We start from the raw sequence: 16,249 nt of genomic DNA, 5'->3' as shown, positions 1-16,249 counted from the left end.
TATGAAATTTGTAAATATTTTATTCTGAATTTTAGCTCTCTTTTACAACAAAAGAGCTATTTCTTTTTATTTTGTGTGCCTGCCTGTTAAGTCTTTGCACCGTGTGCATGCAGTGCCTGTAGAGGCCACCAGAGGGCAACAGATCCCCTGAACCAAGTCATAGCAGGTTGTGGGCCACCACAAGGGTGCAGAGAATTGAATCCAGGTTCTCTGGAAGGGGTGCCAGTGTTCGACTCCTGAACCATCTCTCTGGCCTGCTCTGTAACTCTCTTGTCAGCCTTTTAACAGATATTTTCATAAAGCAGAAGCTTTTAGCTTTTCTGACACTGAGGTATCAACTCTTTCATTTGTGTGTCCTATTTTGGTGCTTAATAAATGTCTTTTCCACCTAATTTTTAGATCCTGAATATTTTTGTTTTGTATTTTTCATTTAAGGCAATGAACAATTTCACAGTAATTTTTAAAGAAGCTGGGAAGTTGAGCTCATTTTCCTGTTAACCTCTGGCGCTAGCTTTGTTTGTTTCGCCTGTCTACAAAGGCTGCCGCGCAAACGGGGGGATCCTATGGATCCTCTATCCTTCTTCCTTGATACACGTATCTATTTTCTGTGATTGCCTCAGAGATTTTGTTGCTGTGGTATATAACAAATCAGGTTAGATGACTCCTCCCCCATTTTTTCTTTCATCTAAAAGTAGAAGTTATTCTACTTCATTTGTCTCTTACTGTAACCTTTTTAATAATCCTATCTGTCCCTATAATCAATCATGATATTTTAAAAACTAATATTTTATTAAACATTTGAGAATGTAATGTAATATATTTTGCTCATTCACTCCCATCTTCTCCTTCTAATCCTGGGATTTTTGATAAGAATTTTGATCAACTGATATGTTTATTTGGGTGGAATTGATATTTGTACCACTTAGAGTTTATTGACCCAAGAATATACTATTTATTTAACATTTAGATCATTGATTTCTGTCCTTGGTATTTTGTAGTTTTTAAGTCTGTACTTGATTAATTTAATTCACATTTTATTTTTTAAGTGCACACAGAAATCCTTATCTCTAAATCCCAGTATGTGTGTATATATATATATATATATATATATATATATATATATATATATATATATATAAAATATATTAACACTAGTCATAGTATATGGCAGGTATGCAGTACAAGATGAACTTTCAAGTTATGGGGAGTAAGGTACTGGGTGCTAAGGCTTCTTTTTTTTTTTTAGGTTACATATCTAAATTGGTCAAATAGAAGATGGCTCTCAGTGAAATTCTTTTTAAAAAATTATAGATGTGCTTTTAATTTTAATTTAAAAAATTCATTCACCTTATAAATCTCAATGCAAATGCATGGAAGAGAACCTGTTTGTTGGAACAATTAGGCGTGGTATCACTTTATGGGACGCTCACAAAATTCTGTAATATTCCTGAAGATCCATTTCAAGATCAATTTCCTGCATGGAAATTGCTTAATAACTTTCAACAATAGTTTTTAGCCTTTATTTTTTTTATTGCTTTCATTATATTCTTTGAGCTGTTTTTAAAAATACAATTAAATTGAAATCAAATTACATTGCTTTACCTCTTCCCTTTTGTTCCTCCATCCCCTCCAAGGTACCCTCTCTGCACCCCTTTCAATCCCCACCTCCAAATATTTAGGCTCTTCTTTTATTACTATTGTTTTACACACACACACACACACACACATACACACACACAAATATAACTTGCTGAGTCCATTCTTGTTGTTTGTGTGTTTATGGTTTCTGGACCGATCACTTGGTGTTGGATAACCAATAAGGGGGCTGACCTCAGGGAGAGGTGAGGTATCCTCTCTCAACAGTCCTTAGTTGCCAGTTCTTTTTCTAGGCCTGAGCCCCATGGAATCTTCTCCTTTCTGTCTTAGCCTGTCTGTCGATTTTGGCATTGTTCCAGTCTTGTTTATGCAGCAATTTCTAGAAAATACTTTCACATCTCACTACCCAGTATTCTAGCTCTTAAACGACCCTCCCCATGTTCTGCCGTGTTCCCTGAGTCTTAGATTACTGGGGCTGTGATGTCGATGTATCCATTGTGGTTGGGCTTCCCTCGCCCCAGTGATCATGTATTGTGTCCAGTTGTGATTTCCATTTGCTAAAGGGAAGCACCTTTGATGAGGGGTGGTAGCTGCACTTACCTGTGGATCTAGGAGGATATTTAGAATGGAGTAAGGAATTCACTGGTTGAGCAAAGTCAAGATAGTAGATTCTTTCTAAGGTCTGTGACTTCACTAGCCCTGGGAAGTTGGCTGGTTGTATATTATCAGACATGATTTCCCTCCTGTTCAGCAGGTCCTTTAGACAGCTATCGTCTGCCACCTACACGTGAGTGGTACTTCTTGCACCTTTATGCATATCTCGCCATGCTGGTGATTGTCACAATTCACAGCTGTTGCAGCTGAGTAGAACTGTTTGTTTTCCTTCCTTGGCAGCTTGTATCGCATTTTCAGAGACCTCAGGAAAGAGGCTTTCAGGTCAGGTCCATCGTGAGTCATCGGAATTGTGTGTCTTAATTGTGTGATGTCTTCAGTGAACGGGGCACACCCTCAAATCTTGAGGGGCAGTTAAAGGCTACATTGATAATCCATAATTGTTTTATGAATCACTTGCACTACCCTGACCAATCCTTCTTGCGTCTGTACTGGGGTTTTTGTTATTCTATGATTCTTGGGAACATTGTCAGCCTAAGCAACTTAACTTCCTTTAAGATATTGTATATGTATATACAAGCATATGTGTACATATGTATATACATAATATTCTTACATATTGTGTATAATTTAGGTAAATACAAAATAATATGATTCCTTAAAGCATTGTAAAATAGCGTTGGAGTTACTTGTTCTTTATTTCTTCTTCTTCTGTATTGACTGAACTCTCTCTTCCCCAGTTGGAGCCCTTCTGTTGTGAAAAATTAGTTGACGATGTATTAAATTTGTTTATGCTATGGAACATTTGTTTAATGATGCAAAGATGTGTTGCATTCTTTTATGTTGCATTTGTTTAACTCTGTGAAGCTGTGTTACTTTGCCTGTCTAAAACACCTGATGGTTTAATAAAGAGCTGAATGGCCAGTAGTATGCAGGAGAAAGGATAGGGGGGTCTGGCAGGCAGAGAGAATAAAATAGGAGAAATGTGGCAAGAGAAGGAGAGGAGGATGCTAGGAGCCAACCACCCAGTTGTATGGCCAGACATGGAATAAGAAATAAAAAAAAGTATATAGAATAAAGGCAAATGCCCAGAGGCAAAAGAGAGACAGGATAATTTAAGAAAAGTTGGTTAGAAATAAGCCAAGCTAAGGCCAGGCTTAAGAAAGATTAAACTTCTGTGATTTATTTGGGATCTGGGTGATGTTCAGCTCCCCTCAAGGAGTAAAAACATAACAAAACAAGCAACAGCAAAAAAATCCAATTACACTCCTCTCCATTTTTCTGTTTCCTATTTCATAACACCTGTATCCTTCTGTTCTCACAAACCCAACCACACTTAAGGTCCCTTTACACTTTCCTACTTTCTGTGTTTGCTCTGTTCTTCACACTCACATCTGAAGGTTTTGGAACCTCAGATGAGAGAGAACATGTGGCGTTTGTCTTCTGGGGACTGGGTTACCTCACACAGTGTGATCTTTTTTAGGTCCATCCATTTACCTGAAATTTTTGTGATTTCATTTTTCTTTACACTGAATAATACTTCACCGGGTATATGAACCCCGTTTTCACCATCTACTCATCTGTTGAGTGACGTTTAGGTTGTTTCCATTTCCTAGTCATTATGAATAAATATTGCTGAACAAGTATCTGAGGAGTGGAACGAGTCCTTTGGGCATTTGACAAGGAGTGGTATAACTGGCTCATCTGCTAAATTGATTTTTAGCTTTTTGAGGCTTCTCTTACGGTGTTACTTTTGTGTCTCTTGTACTGTTTTCCATGTTTATTTCTGACTTGGTTGATTTGGGTCATTCCTTTCTTTTGTTTGGTTAGTTGCTCTAAGCATCTGTCAACCTTGTTTATCTTCTTAAGGAAACAACTCTTAGAATCTGTGATTCTGAAGGCGTAAGTCACAAACAATGCCACACCAATTCGGGGTTATGATTATTAGGGTGGTATTTATTTAAAGGGGAAAAAACTTACAGATCACTGTCCCAGGCAACAGCCCTCTTTGCAACCAGGAAAGGAGTCTAGTCGCAGGCGGAGCAGGAAGTGAAGAGAGAGCGAAGAGGGAAGTGGCCGCTTTTTTAAAGGGAGAGAAACCACGCCCCAGTGGGCTGGTACCTCAGCGGTGATAGGCTGGAGGAGTGGGAGGACCTCCCGCAACACCTCCCCCTTTTGTTTAAATAAGAGAGTTCTAAACCTACTATGAAATTATATACAATAAGTACAAATATCCTATTCTAACTAGCTTAGGTCTTGTATAATAAATAACTTGGCCAAGTCATGAGAGAAAGTAACTACATTTATATAGTCTTCAACCCCATCGAAGATCTGAGAAGGGAAATAATGTTACCTGGGTAATTAGGAAGTTCAGTAGAACAACTTGCAAAACATGCAACAAATTACAGAGACAACTAGCTACCTGGGCAATCACCCAAAGTCACATTAGCAGCGTTGAAGCAACCAACTTTGGCTAAGGCCTAACATAACTGACATACCATTTTCTAAGGCAAGCAACTTTTCAAAACTATCTTACCCTGTTTTGGCAGGATATGACAGTCCTGTTTTATCCATTGATGCATGCTCTGTATCTTTGTCAGTTGTTGAGGTATGGGCATTTCTTTGCCCAAACGCCAGTTCTGCCAAAAAGAAAGGCTCCAGGTGGAGTGTCTTTGGTGCTCAACATTCTCTCGGGAATAGAGTGGTGTTGCCAGGAGCAATTGTGTCTCACTACCACAAAACTCTGAGTTAGATTAAAGGCCATTTTCTACAGCTCTTTGAAGAAGTTGAAGATTATCTATCTATACTGAGTATAATCTCTATATATCTAAAGAACCTGATTAGTCTATTATAAATGACAAACTTAGATGACTATTAGTCTATATAATTCTCAATATCTATCTAACTTAAAGACTAAGACAATAAACGACTGTGAAACAAATGAGGACAATGACCTCCAAATATAAACAATGTACAAATATACATTGCAGTAGGCAAATATATATCAATACACAATCATTATATAAGTATCTTAATCAGAGGTAGAAATGTACACTGCAAAATGGTAAATATATACTATATATATATATATATATATATATCAATACAATATATGTCAATACATAAAAAAAATGTTTTAAACAGAGGTAGAAACATGCATGCGTACAATAGTCAATATAATTTAACTTTGTATCAATATACAAGAATCTATACCAATGTATTTGTCTAAAAACAGTAACTCACAATTACAAATCTATTATCCCATCATCCCTCTTTTTTTTTTTTTTTAAATGATCCCTGAGCGTATAAAATTCCTCCCCCAACCCTCAATCGTGTACTAATTATAATCAACCCCTAAATGATGTCCCTAAACCCAAGGGCAAGTTTTACTGGGAAAGGGGACGTCGTCCTCTAGAATTACTTCCAGCTGTCATGGGGGCGACGTTCTTTCTGGGGGATCCTGTGAAAGTGAAATGATGGTTAAATTTCAAGATCAATGTCTTTTAAAATTGCCAATAGTCTCTGAGTATTTTGTGCAGGTCTGGCCAAAATGTTGTATAAGATGTGCACCATTTCAGCTAACCAAGTTGGAACTGTCTTGTGCAGCTGGTACCAAAAGCAGGTCTTGTAGTAGCGCTATCAGCATCATGACGTCATATCAACCAGGTGGAGTTGTTGTTATGGGGCCCCATCTTCTTCCTGGAAACTTCAAATGTCACTTCAGGAAAAACTCATTGTTCATTATGAAAAACTTAAACATTAATCATATAGACATATATAAACATATATATATATTCAATGAAAGACATGATAGATATATTCAATGAAAAGTATGATAGATATGAAGAAAAGCAAAGATGTTTTCTAAACTCATATTTCTTTCTGTCCCATATCATGGCTCTTGACATGAGACAGAAACTCCAGAAACTCTGGGTTTTTCTCTTACTAACAGGCTTGGAATTGGAGAGGGACTGAGCCAAAGTCCAACTTCAAAACCAGCTTTATAAAAATTTAGAAATATGGTTTAATATTACTTACACAATCCATTCAGTTGTCTTCATATTTCCTTTTGGGCAGGTATTTTTCCATTTGTCAGTATCCAAACATCCAGGGTCCCTTGAATTTCTCAAAGATGAGTGTTTTCCTGTGGAGATAAGAACAGAACCCTGCCCCCATTCTATATGTTTTTCTTACCACCTGTATGAATATCATCGTTGTGGATGAGTTGTCATTTCTCCTTTCCAAGAGGTTTCTCCTCTTCAAATCGAAACTTTATTAATTTTGATGGTATCCACAATTTTTCTTCTCCTGTGGAAACAAGAGCAAAACCCCTTCCCCAACGTAGCACATCTCCTGGCTTCCACTGAGAGGTCAGCACATCTTTGAAATAAATCGGTTGATTTAGTTCAGCAGACTTTTCCATTATCCAATGTCTTTCTGCTGCTGTCGTTCCTTTCTCATTAGCGTTAAGAAAATTCAAGGTTAATAAAGCATTATGTAATCTATTTCTGGGGGTATTTTCAGTCCCTTTCTGTTTGTTCAGCATATCCTTTATAGTACGATTTGATCTTTCTATAACTGCCTGACCTGTAGGATTATTTGGTATACCTGTAATGTGTTTTATATTATAATAATCAAAAAAGCGTTTCATTTTCTTAGATACATATGCTGGACCATTATCTGTCTTTATTTGCGCAGGTATACCCATGATGGCCATAACTTCCAATAAATGTGTGATTACTGAATCAGCCTTTTCTGAGCTCAGGGCAGTAGCCCATTGAAAACCTGAATACGTGTCTATGGTGTGGTGTACATATTTTAATTTACCAAATTCCATAAAGTGGAACACATCCATCTGCCAGATTTCATTTCTCTTAGTACCCTTTGGGTTACTCCCTGCAGGCAACGGTGTTTGATTATAGAAAGAACAAGTAGGGCATCTCTTTATAATGTCCTTAGCTTGTTGCCAAGTAATGGAAAATTCTTTCTTTAGGCCTTTACTATTGACATGATGCTTCTTATGAAATTCCGAGGCCTGCAACACACTTCCAATCAATAATTGATCAATCTCAGCATTGCCTTGGGCTAGAGGACCAGGCAGACCTGTATGGGACCGGATGTGTGTTATGTACATCGGACAAAGCCTGTTCCTGATTATGTCTTGTACCTGGATAAACAGTGAAGTCAACTCTGTGTCATCTGGTATAAATTCAGCGGTTTCAATATGCAAGATAACTCTTTCTGCATATTGTGAATCTGTAACTATATTAAGAGGTTCTTTAAAATCCCTTAGCACCATAAGAATGGCATATAATTCTGCCTTCTGGACAGAATTATAAGGGCTTTGTTCCACCTTACTCAATTCATCTGACTTGTAACCTGCTTTCCCTGATTTATTTGCATCAGTATAGAACGTACGGGCTCCAGTTATTGGAGCATCACGTACAATTCTAGGAAGAATCCAAGAAGTTCTTTTTATGAGATTAAGTCTATCACTTTTGGGATAGTTGCTATTAATTTCTCCCAAAAAGTTAGCACAAGCTCTTTGCCACGGTTCATTGTCTTCCCATAACTTTTTTATTTCTTCAGTAGTAAAAGGCACTATAATTTCTGCTGGGTCTATACCTGCTAGTTGACGAAGTCTCAGCTTACCTTTTATAATTAATTCAGAGACCTTTTCCACATAAGTTTTTAATTTTTTACTTGGTTTATTAGGTATAAATATCCACTCTAAAATAATATCTTCCCTCTGCATTAGAATCCCTGTAGGAGAAATTCTGGAAGGCAATATGACTAGGATGCAGCTAAGATTTGGGTTCACCCTATCCACATGTGCCTCCTGTAATTTTTCCTCAATCATTGTCAGTTCCTTTTCTGCTTCAGCTGTCAGTTCTCTTGGACTATTCAAATCTTTATCACCATCTAAGGTTTTGTTTAAATGAACTATTAGATCAGGTGTTATCCCAACAGCTGGTCGTAGACTGGAAATGTCTCCTAACAATCTTTGGAAGTCATTAAGAGTCTTTAACCGGTCTCTCCTAATTTGTGCCTTTTGCGTTTTAATTTTCTCTAACCCTATTCTGTAACCTAGGTAATTAATAGAATTTCCTCTTTGAATCTTTTCAGGGGCAATTTGTAATCCCCAACTAGGCAAGACTTTCTTTACTTCTTCAAACATCCTTTCTAAAGTATCTTTATTTGAATCAGATAATAAGATGTCATCCATGTAATGATAAATGATGGACTTGGGGAATTGTTTACGAATTATTTCCAATGGCTTACTTACAAAATATTGGCACAGTGTAGGACTATTGAGCATACCCTGTGGGAGGACAGTCCACTGATATCTCCTATTAGGCTGAGAATTATTATAAGTAGGCACTGTGAAGGCAAATTTTTCTCTATCCTTTTCTTGTAACGGTATAGTGAAAAAACAATCTTTCAAATCAATAACTATAAGAGGCCATCCTTTTGGTAACAGAGAAGGCAAAGGAATTCCAGATTGTAGTGGGCCCATAGGTTGAATTACTTTGTTGACAGCTCTTAGATCTGTCACCATTCTCCATTTACCAGATTTCTTTTTTACAACAAATACAGGAGAATTCCAAGGGCTGGTTGATTCTTCAATATGGTGAGCATCTAGTTGCTCTTGCACCAGCTGTTCCAATGCCTGTAGTTTATCTTCAGCTAGAGGCCATTGTTTGGTCCATATTGGCTTCTCAGTTAGCCATTTTAAAGGTAGGGCCGTTGGTACCTCTAAAGGTTTGGTATTTGCTGTATGTTCTTGTACAGCCTGAATGGCTGGTGACCTTTTCCCATAATACCTCATCATATCCTTCCCAGAATTATGAGTTCCTGGAAATACAGGAATGTTAATCTGGGTATTCCATTGCTGTAGCAGGTCACGGCCCCATAAATTTATGGCAATATTGGCTATATATGGCCTTAGTCTTCCTATTTGCCCTTCGGGCCCTATGCATTCAACCCATCTTGTGCTTTGTTTTACACGAGATAGGGTTCCAATTCCCAGGAATTGAACATCTACCTCTTGAAGAGGCCAATTCGGATGCCAAGATTCTGGGGTAATGATACTTACATCCGCACCTGTGTCTAATAAGCCTTCAATAAAAGTGCCATTTATACAGACTCTTAGCTTTGGTCTTTGATCATTAATAGAAGTCTGCCAAAATATACGTTTACTCTGTCCTATTGGGTTTTTTGACTCATCCTCCACACGTAATTCTTCATTTAGACCAGTATTACTTTTTACAGCAGAAATTGGAGCTTTTAATTTTCTTGGTGAGGCACGTTCTCCACTGTGACTGGGAATGACTGGGCCACTGTTGGCTTGGGGGCCTGCGAGAGGCCCCCCAAGGAGTTTCCCGATGATATCGGATTGCCCCGTCTGTCTGTTGTTGACCTACATTCGTTGGACCAATGCCTGCCTTTACCGCATCTCCTACATATACCTGAAGGCCGAGGTCTCCTATTTTTGTCATTCCCAGAAGAGATATTATTCCTAGAAATTCTTTGCCTGCAATTCCTTTGCAAATGTCCTAATTTACCACAATTAAAACACCTGGCAGTTTGATGTCTCCTCATTGCTTTGGAAATCGCTTCTCCTACCCAAGATTCATCATTATAGCTAAACGTCTCAACATTCATCGTATGCTGAATCCATTCATCCATAGGTGCTGATCTAGACTTTAAAGGCCCAATTATCTTTTTGCATTCTATGTTTGCATTCTCAAAAGCTAGAGATTCAAGAAGTATTCGTCTAGCTTCTGGGTCTGTTACCCCTATGTCCAGAGCCTTAATTAATCTTTGCAAAAAGTCAATAAAGGGTTCTCTCTGTCCCTGCCTAATTCTGGTATATGATTCGACCCTTTTTGCTGGATCTTGTATCCTATTCCAAGCATTTAAAGCTGCTTGGTGACATAGACACAGTACTTCATCGTCATAAAGAGCTTGGACCTGTGGATCAGCATATTCTCCTGCACCAAGAATTTGATCTTGGGAAACCTCAATACCTTTTGCTCTTCCTTGCTGTTCCATATGTTTGGATTCTTCTCTGAAATAAATTCCAAACATCAAGGAAGGTCCATTATCTAAAACTGCAGACACTAACTGATGGAAATCATGGGGAGTAGCTCTAGCATTAGAAGCCCAAGTCCTTATCATTTCCTTTACATATGCATTGTGCAAGCCAAAATTAACAACAGCTTGCTTAATTTCTTTCAGATCATTCATTGCTATTGGCGTCCATCTAGCTTCTCTGACTCCCTTTGAGCCTTTAGAAGTTGATGCTTTTTCAGAATTAAGTATAGGGTATGTCGCTAGAACCCTGGGTAAGCCAGTTCTAATAGCTGGTGGAGGCCTTGTATCCTGTCCTTGTGCCTCCTTACTCTGTTCACCAGCTGCAATAATTTCCCCAATCTTTTCAAATCTTTTTATCATTGTCTCTCTTAAATCCTGAATCTCCTGACCTGTATATATTTCCAGTGATTTCACTGAGGTATCAATTTTTTGGTCCCCATTCTGCACCTGTGATTCCAAAGCTTTAATTTTTTCCTTCAAAGATAACATGTCCTCCTTAAACTTTTCTTGTATATCATGTAGATTCCCATCTTGGAGGTACATTCTGTCTGTTACCTTATCAAAACTTTGTGATAAAGTCTGAACGTCAAATTCAACAGCCTGAACCCTTTCAGGTAACTTTCTAATACCCTTGGATATGGAATCAATTTTGTCTGTCATAGTATCCACTTGTTCAGATAACCTCTGATTTTCAATAATTTTAATCCTGTCAATTAGTTGTTCATTATTAGTTCGTAAAGATTCTATCATTCTTAGGAGTGCCATATTCTTCTGTTCATTATTAGTACGTAAAGATTCAATCGTTCTTAGGAGTGCCATATTCTTCCTTAATGATAGAATATGGAAAAGAAAACTGAAGGCTAGTAACAAGCAAATTAAGGTATCCCCATAATCATATAAACCTTGTATGATGTAATTCATTGTATTAGTAAATATAAATTTACTAATCCATTGTATTAGTGAAAACAAAGCAGTAAAATTTGCGTTAGAAACAAAAACTGCAATATTACCTATTATCCAGCAGGTGGCACTGTTGCAGAGTCGCGGTGAAAACATGGTCCTGTTTCAGTGCCTTAGTAGATGTTAAAAACTGGAAAATTCAAGTTTCTCAACAAAATAAATCTAATTAAATCAATTCCTGAGACGGAACAAGTCACCCTGAGGGGTTGCAGCTTTCAGCAACCACGTGCTCTGGTTCGTGCCACTTAAGAGCTGTACTTGCAAGGGAGATTTAAAAATGACTCAGAAAAGAGCAAACCACGCGGCCAGAGACTACGCGGGCCTGTGAAGTTTAAATCCACGTGGGGAGTCCAAGGCCGCTGGCGGCTGAGGAAGGGGAGGGCTCCCGCCAAGCCGAACTAGAGCCCGCCAAGCCCGCGGCCGCCAAGCTGAACTTGCGCCCGCCAAGCCCGCAGCCGCCAAGCCGAACTTGGGGCCGCCAAGCCGAACTCGCGGCTGCGAGTGGGGAAAGGAGAGGTTCTAAAACCAAATGTTGGGCGCCAAAATGAAGGCGTAAGTCACAAACAATGCCACACCAATTCGGGGTTATGATTATTAGGGTGGTATTTATTTAAAGGGGAAAAAACTTACAGATCACTGTCCCAGGCAACAGCCCTCTTTGCAACCAGGAAAGGAGTCTAGTCGCAGGCGGAGCAGGAAGTGAAGAGAGAGCGAAGAGGGAAGTGGCCGCTTTTTTAAAGGGAGAGAAACCACGCCCCAGTGGGCTGGTACCTCAGCGGTGATAGGCTGGAGGAGTGGGAGGACCTCCCGCAACATGATTCTTTGCATTATTTGCGTTGTTTCTGTTTCATTAATTTCTACTTTGATTTTTTTATTATTTGTTGCCACCTACTGGGTTTAGGTTTTGTTTGTTCTTATTTTTCCAAATTCTTGATATGCATCATTAAATAATTTATTTGTATTCTTTCTGAACTTTTAATGTATCACTTAAGTTTATAAACTTCTTTCTTAGAACTGCTTTTAATATGTCCTAGAGGTCTTTTGTGTTGTGTGTTCATTTTCCTTTAGTTCCAAGAATATTTTCATTTGTTTCGTGATTTCTTGTCTGTTCACTATTCAATAATGAGTTGTTAGATCTACATGCACTCATTTAAGCTTTGTTTACTGTAGATTTTAAATTTTATAGCACAAGAGGTGAATAGAATACATGGGATTACTTAAGTTTTCCTGTGATTATAAGGTTTGTTTTGTTATCCAGCATGTGGTTTATTTTAGATAAGCTTCCAGGAGCTACTGAATAGAATGTATCTTCTTTCCTGCTTGAGTGGAATTTTCTATAGCTTCCGCTAGACAAAAGATGTCATTTAATCCTGAGGTTTTTCTCTGTTAATTGCTTTGTTCAGATGACTTATCTAGTAGAGTTTGTGTGTTTCCCTTCTTTGAGTTGCGCTGGTGAAGGATCTCTAGATGTCTGAGTTATTGTGGTCATTGTTGGACTCCTTGGTTAGTGATATTCCTTCTATTACTTTCTGTAAGGCTGGATTTGTGGCTACGTATTGTTTAAATTTGTTTTTATCCTGGAAAATTTTGTTTTCTCCATTTATAGTGAATGAAAGCTTGGCTGGGTATAGTAGTCTGGGCTTGCATCCATGGTCTCTTAGTTTTTGCAGTACATCTATCCAGGACCTTCTGGCTCTCATGGTTTCCATAGAGAAGTCAGGTGTAAGTCTGATAGGTTTACCTTTATAAGTAACTTGGCCTTTTTCCTTTGCGGCTCTTAATATTCTTTCTTTATTCTATATGCTTTGTGTTTTGATTATTATATGACGAGGGGATTTTTTTTTTGATCCAGCCTATTCGGTGTTCTGTATGCTTCTTGAACCTTCATAGGTACATCTTTCTTTAGGTAGGGAAAGTTTTCTTCAGGTTGGGAAAGTTTTCTTCTATAATTTTATTAAATATATTTTATGGACTGTTGAGCTGCACTTCTTCTCCTTCTTCTACTCCAATTATTCTTAGGTTTGGTCTTTTTATTGTGTCCCATATTTCCTGAATGTTTTGTGATGAGAGTTTGTTGGACTTGCTGTTTTATTTGATCAGTGCGTTTATTTTCTCTCTCTTATCTTCAGAATCTGAGATTCTTTCTTCTATATCTTGTATTCTATTGATTATGCTTGTTTCTGTAGTCTCTATTAGTTTACCTAGATTTTTCATGTCCAGTCGGCCCTCTGTTTCTGTTTTCTTCTTTGCCTCCATTTCAGTTTTCTTATTTATTTATTTATTTATTTATTTATTTATTTACTTAAGATTTCTGTCTCTTCCCTGCCACCGCCTCCCATTTCCCTTCCCATCCCCTGATCAAGTCCCCCTCCCTCATCAGCTCAAAGAGCAATCAGGGTTCCCTGACCTGTGGGAACTCCAAGGACCACCCACCTCCATCCAGGTCTAGTAAGGTGAGCATCAAAACTGCCTAGGCTCCCCCAAAGCCAGTACGTGCAATAGAATAAAAAACCCATTGCCATTGTTCTTGAGTTCTCAGTAGTCCTCATTGTCCGCTATGTTCAGCAAGTCCAGTTTTATCCCCTGCTTTTTCAGACCCAGGCCAGCTGGCCTTAGTGGGTTCCCGATAGAACATCCCCATTGTCTCAGTGTGTGGGTGCACCCCTCGCGGTCCTGAGTTTCTTGCTCGTGCTCCCTCTCCTGCTCCTGATTTGGACCTTGAGATTTCAGTCTGGTGCTCTAATGTGGGTCTCTGTCTCTGTCTCCTTTCATCGCCTGATGAAGGTTAATATTCAGGAGGATGCCTATATGTTTGTCTTTGGATTCACCTTCTTATCTAGCTTCTCTAGGATCGCGAATTATAGACTCAATGTCCACTCATTCATTGCTGGTGGGAATGCAAACTTGTGCAACCTCTCTGGAAAGCAGTGTGGCCGTTTCTCAGGAAATTCGGGATCAACCTACCCCTGGACCCAGCAATACCACTCTTGGGAATATACCCAAGAGAGGCCCTATCATACAACAAAAGTATATGCTCAACTATGTTCATAGCAGCATTGTTTGTAATAGCCAGAACCTGGAAACAACCTAGATGCCCTTCAATGGAAGAATGGATGAAGAAAGTATGGAATATATACATATTAGAGTACTACTCAGCAGTAAAAAACAAGGACTTCTTGAATTTTGCATACAAATGGATAGAAATAGAAAACACTATCCTGAGTGAGGTAAGCTAGACCCAAAAAGAGGAACATGGGATGTACTCACTCATATTTGGTTTCTATCCATTTCAGTTTTCAAGTCTTGAACTGTTTCCATTATCTGTTTGATTGTTTTTCCTTGGTTTCCTAGGGTATCATTCACTGATTTATTCAATTCTTCAAACTTTCTGTTATACTTCTCATCCATTTCTATAAGGGCATTTTTTACATGCTGTTTAAGGGCGTCAAACACTTTCATAAAGTCAATTTTTTCTATTTTTTCTTGATCAAGTTGTTCCTGTCCTCCTGTTGTGAGGTCGCTGGGTTCTGGTGGTTTCATGTTGTTCTTCAGATTGTTGGGTGAATTCTTGCATTGGCGCCTGCCCATCTCTTCCTCCGAATGCTTCCCTATGTATCTTCTTTTACAGGATCAGGTCTCCTTGCCTGCTGATGTACCTTCCCAGTGATGGCTCTCCTGGTGCTCGAGTGATGTCTCTCCTGGTGCCGAGATCAGATCTCTGTGCTGGTTGGGTAGCTCATAAAGAAAGCGCCTACCTTGCTCGCTGCAGGCAGGCTGTTGAAACCCAGATGACTTATCTATTGAAGAAAGTTGCATGTTGAAATCACCTACAGTGATTAGAATTGTGTTAATCTGTGTCTTTAATTTCTTCAGTATATGCTTTTTATAAAATTGTATGCTCTAGAATTGGTGCATATATGTTTATTATTGTGATGTAAATTAATTTATTTCTTGCTTAGACTATTCTTTGTCTCTTCTGATTAGTTTTCATTTGAATTCAATGAATTCATATTCATATCAATATGGCAAGATCTGTTTGCTTCTTGATCCCATTTACTGATAATATTTTTCCATCATTTTATTTTGATATGGTGTCTATCTTCAAAGATGAGTTTCTTGTAGACAACTAATAGTTGGATTTTGCTTCTTAATTCATTCAGCTAGCCAGTGTATTTTTATTAGAGAGTTGAAACCATTAATATTAAAGTTATTCTCAAAAGGTGTGTGTAACTTTCAGTCATTTTGACACTTTTAGCTATGCTCTGTATTTCATTAAACTATAGTTTTATTTGTATTTTTTCTAGAGCCTCTTGTATATACCTATTCCTCTCTTCAGTCTGAAGTATTGCTTTCAGTATTCTATTTAGTGTTTTATGTTGTGGTTATTTGTTAGATATGGTGTTGGGGACCAGCCTCAACAAAAATACCATTTACCAGAGTTGGGGTGCAGGAATCAGAAAAATAAGTAAAGAGTATGAAGACATGAATAAATAATAAATCAGAAAACATAAGATAGTACTGGGAGGGCGTTCTAGTGAAAACTGAAGTTGCCCATGTTTAGTTTCTCATACACTTTTATACCAATACAAAAGGGGAAAGAAGGCAACAAAAGACTTCTTTAACATAATACAAAGGGCAACTCGAAGTGTTAATTGCTTCAACACTTTGAGGTATCAAATAATTAGCATTCTGCTGTTTAGATGGTGAAGCCACCCTAGACTAAGTATCCTGAAAGCAGTCACTCCCCAGGCAACCTCCTAATACAGAAGAAGGAGCAGAAATATGCTTGCTCCTGACCATCTGTTAGGGGGAGTGGATCTACCTGTATGAGCCATCTTAATGTCACAAGAACCAAGTAACCACATCCTGACTCAATAATCTCCTAATTATTGTCATCAAATTTGAGTAACCTCCAAACTCTCTGACCATCAGACAAGGTGGAAATAGGCTCATATTTTTTGGGCCTCCACAATATTGATTTTTT

This window comes from Microtus oregoni, unplaced genomic scaffold (genome assembly GCF_018167655.1).
Source record: "Microtus oregoni isolate MIOR12 unplaced genomic scaffold, Mior012 000082F_ref0000272, whole genome shotgun sequence".
Classification (NCBI taxonomy): Eukaryota; Metazoa; Chordata; class Mammalia; order Rodentia; family Cricetidae; genus Microtus; species Microtus oregoni.
The sequence above is the reverse complement of the archived record's forward strand: the minus strand, read 5'-3'. Positions refer to the sequence as shown.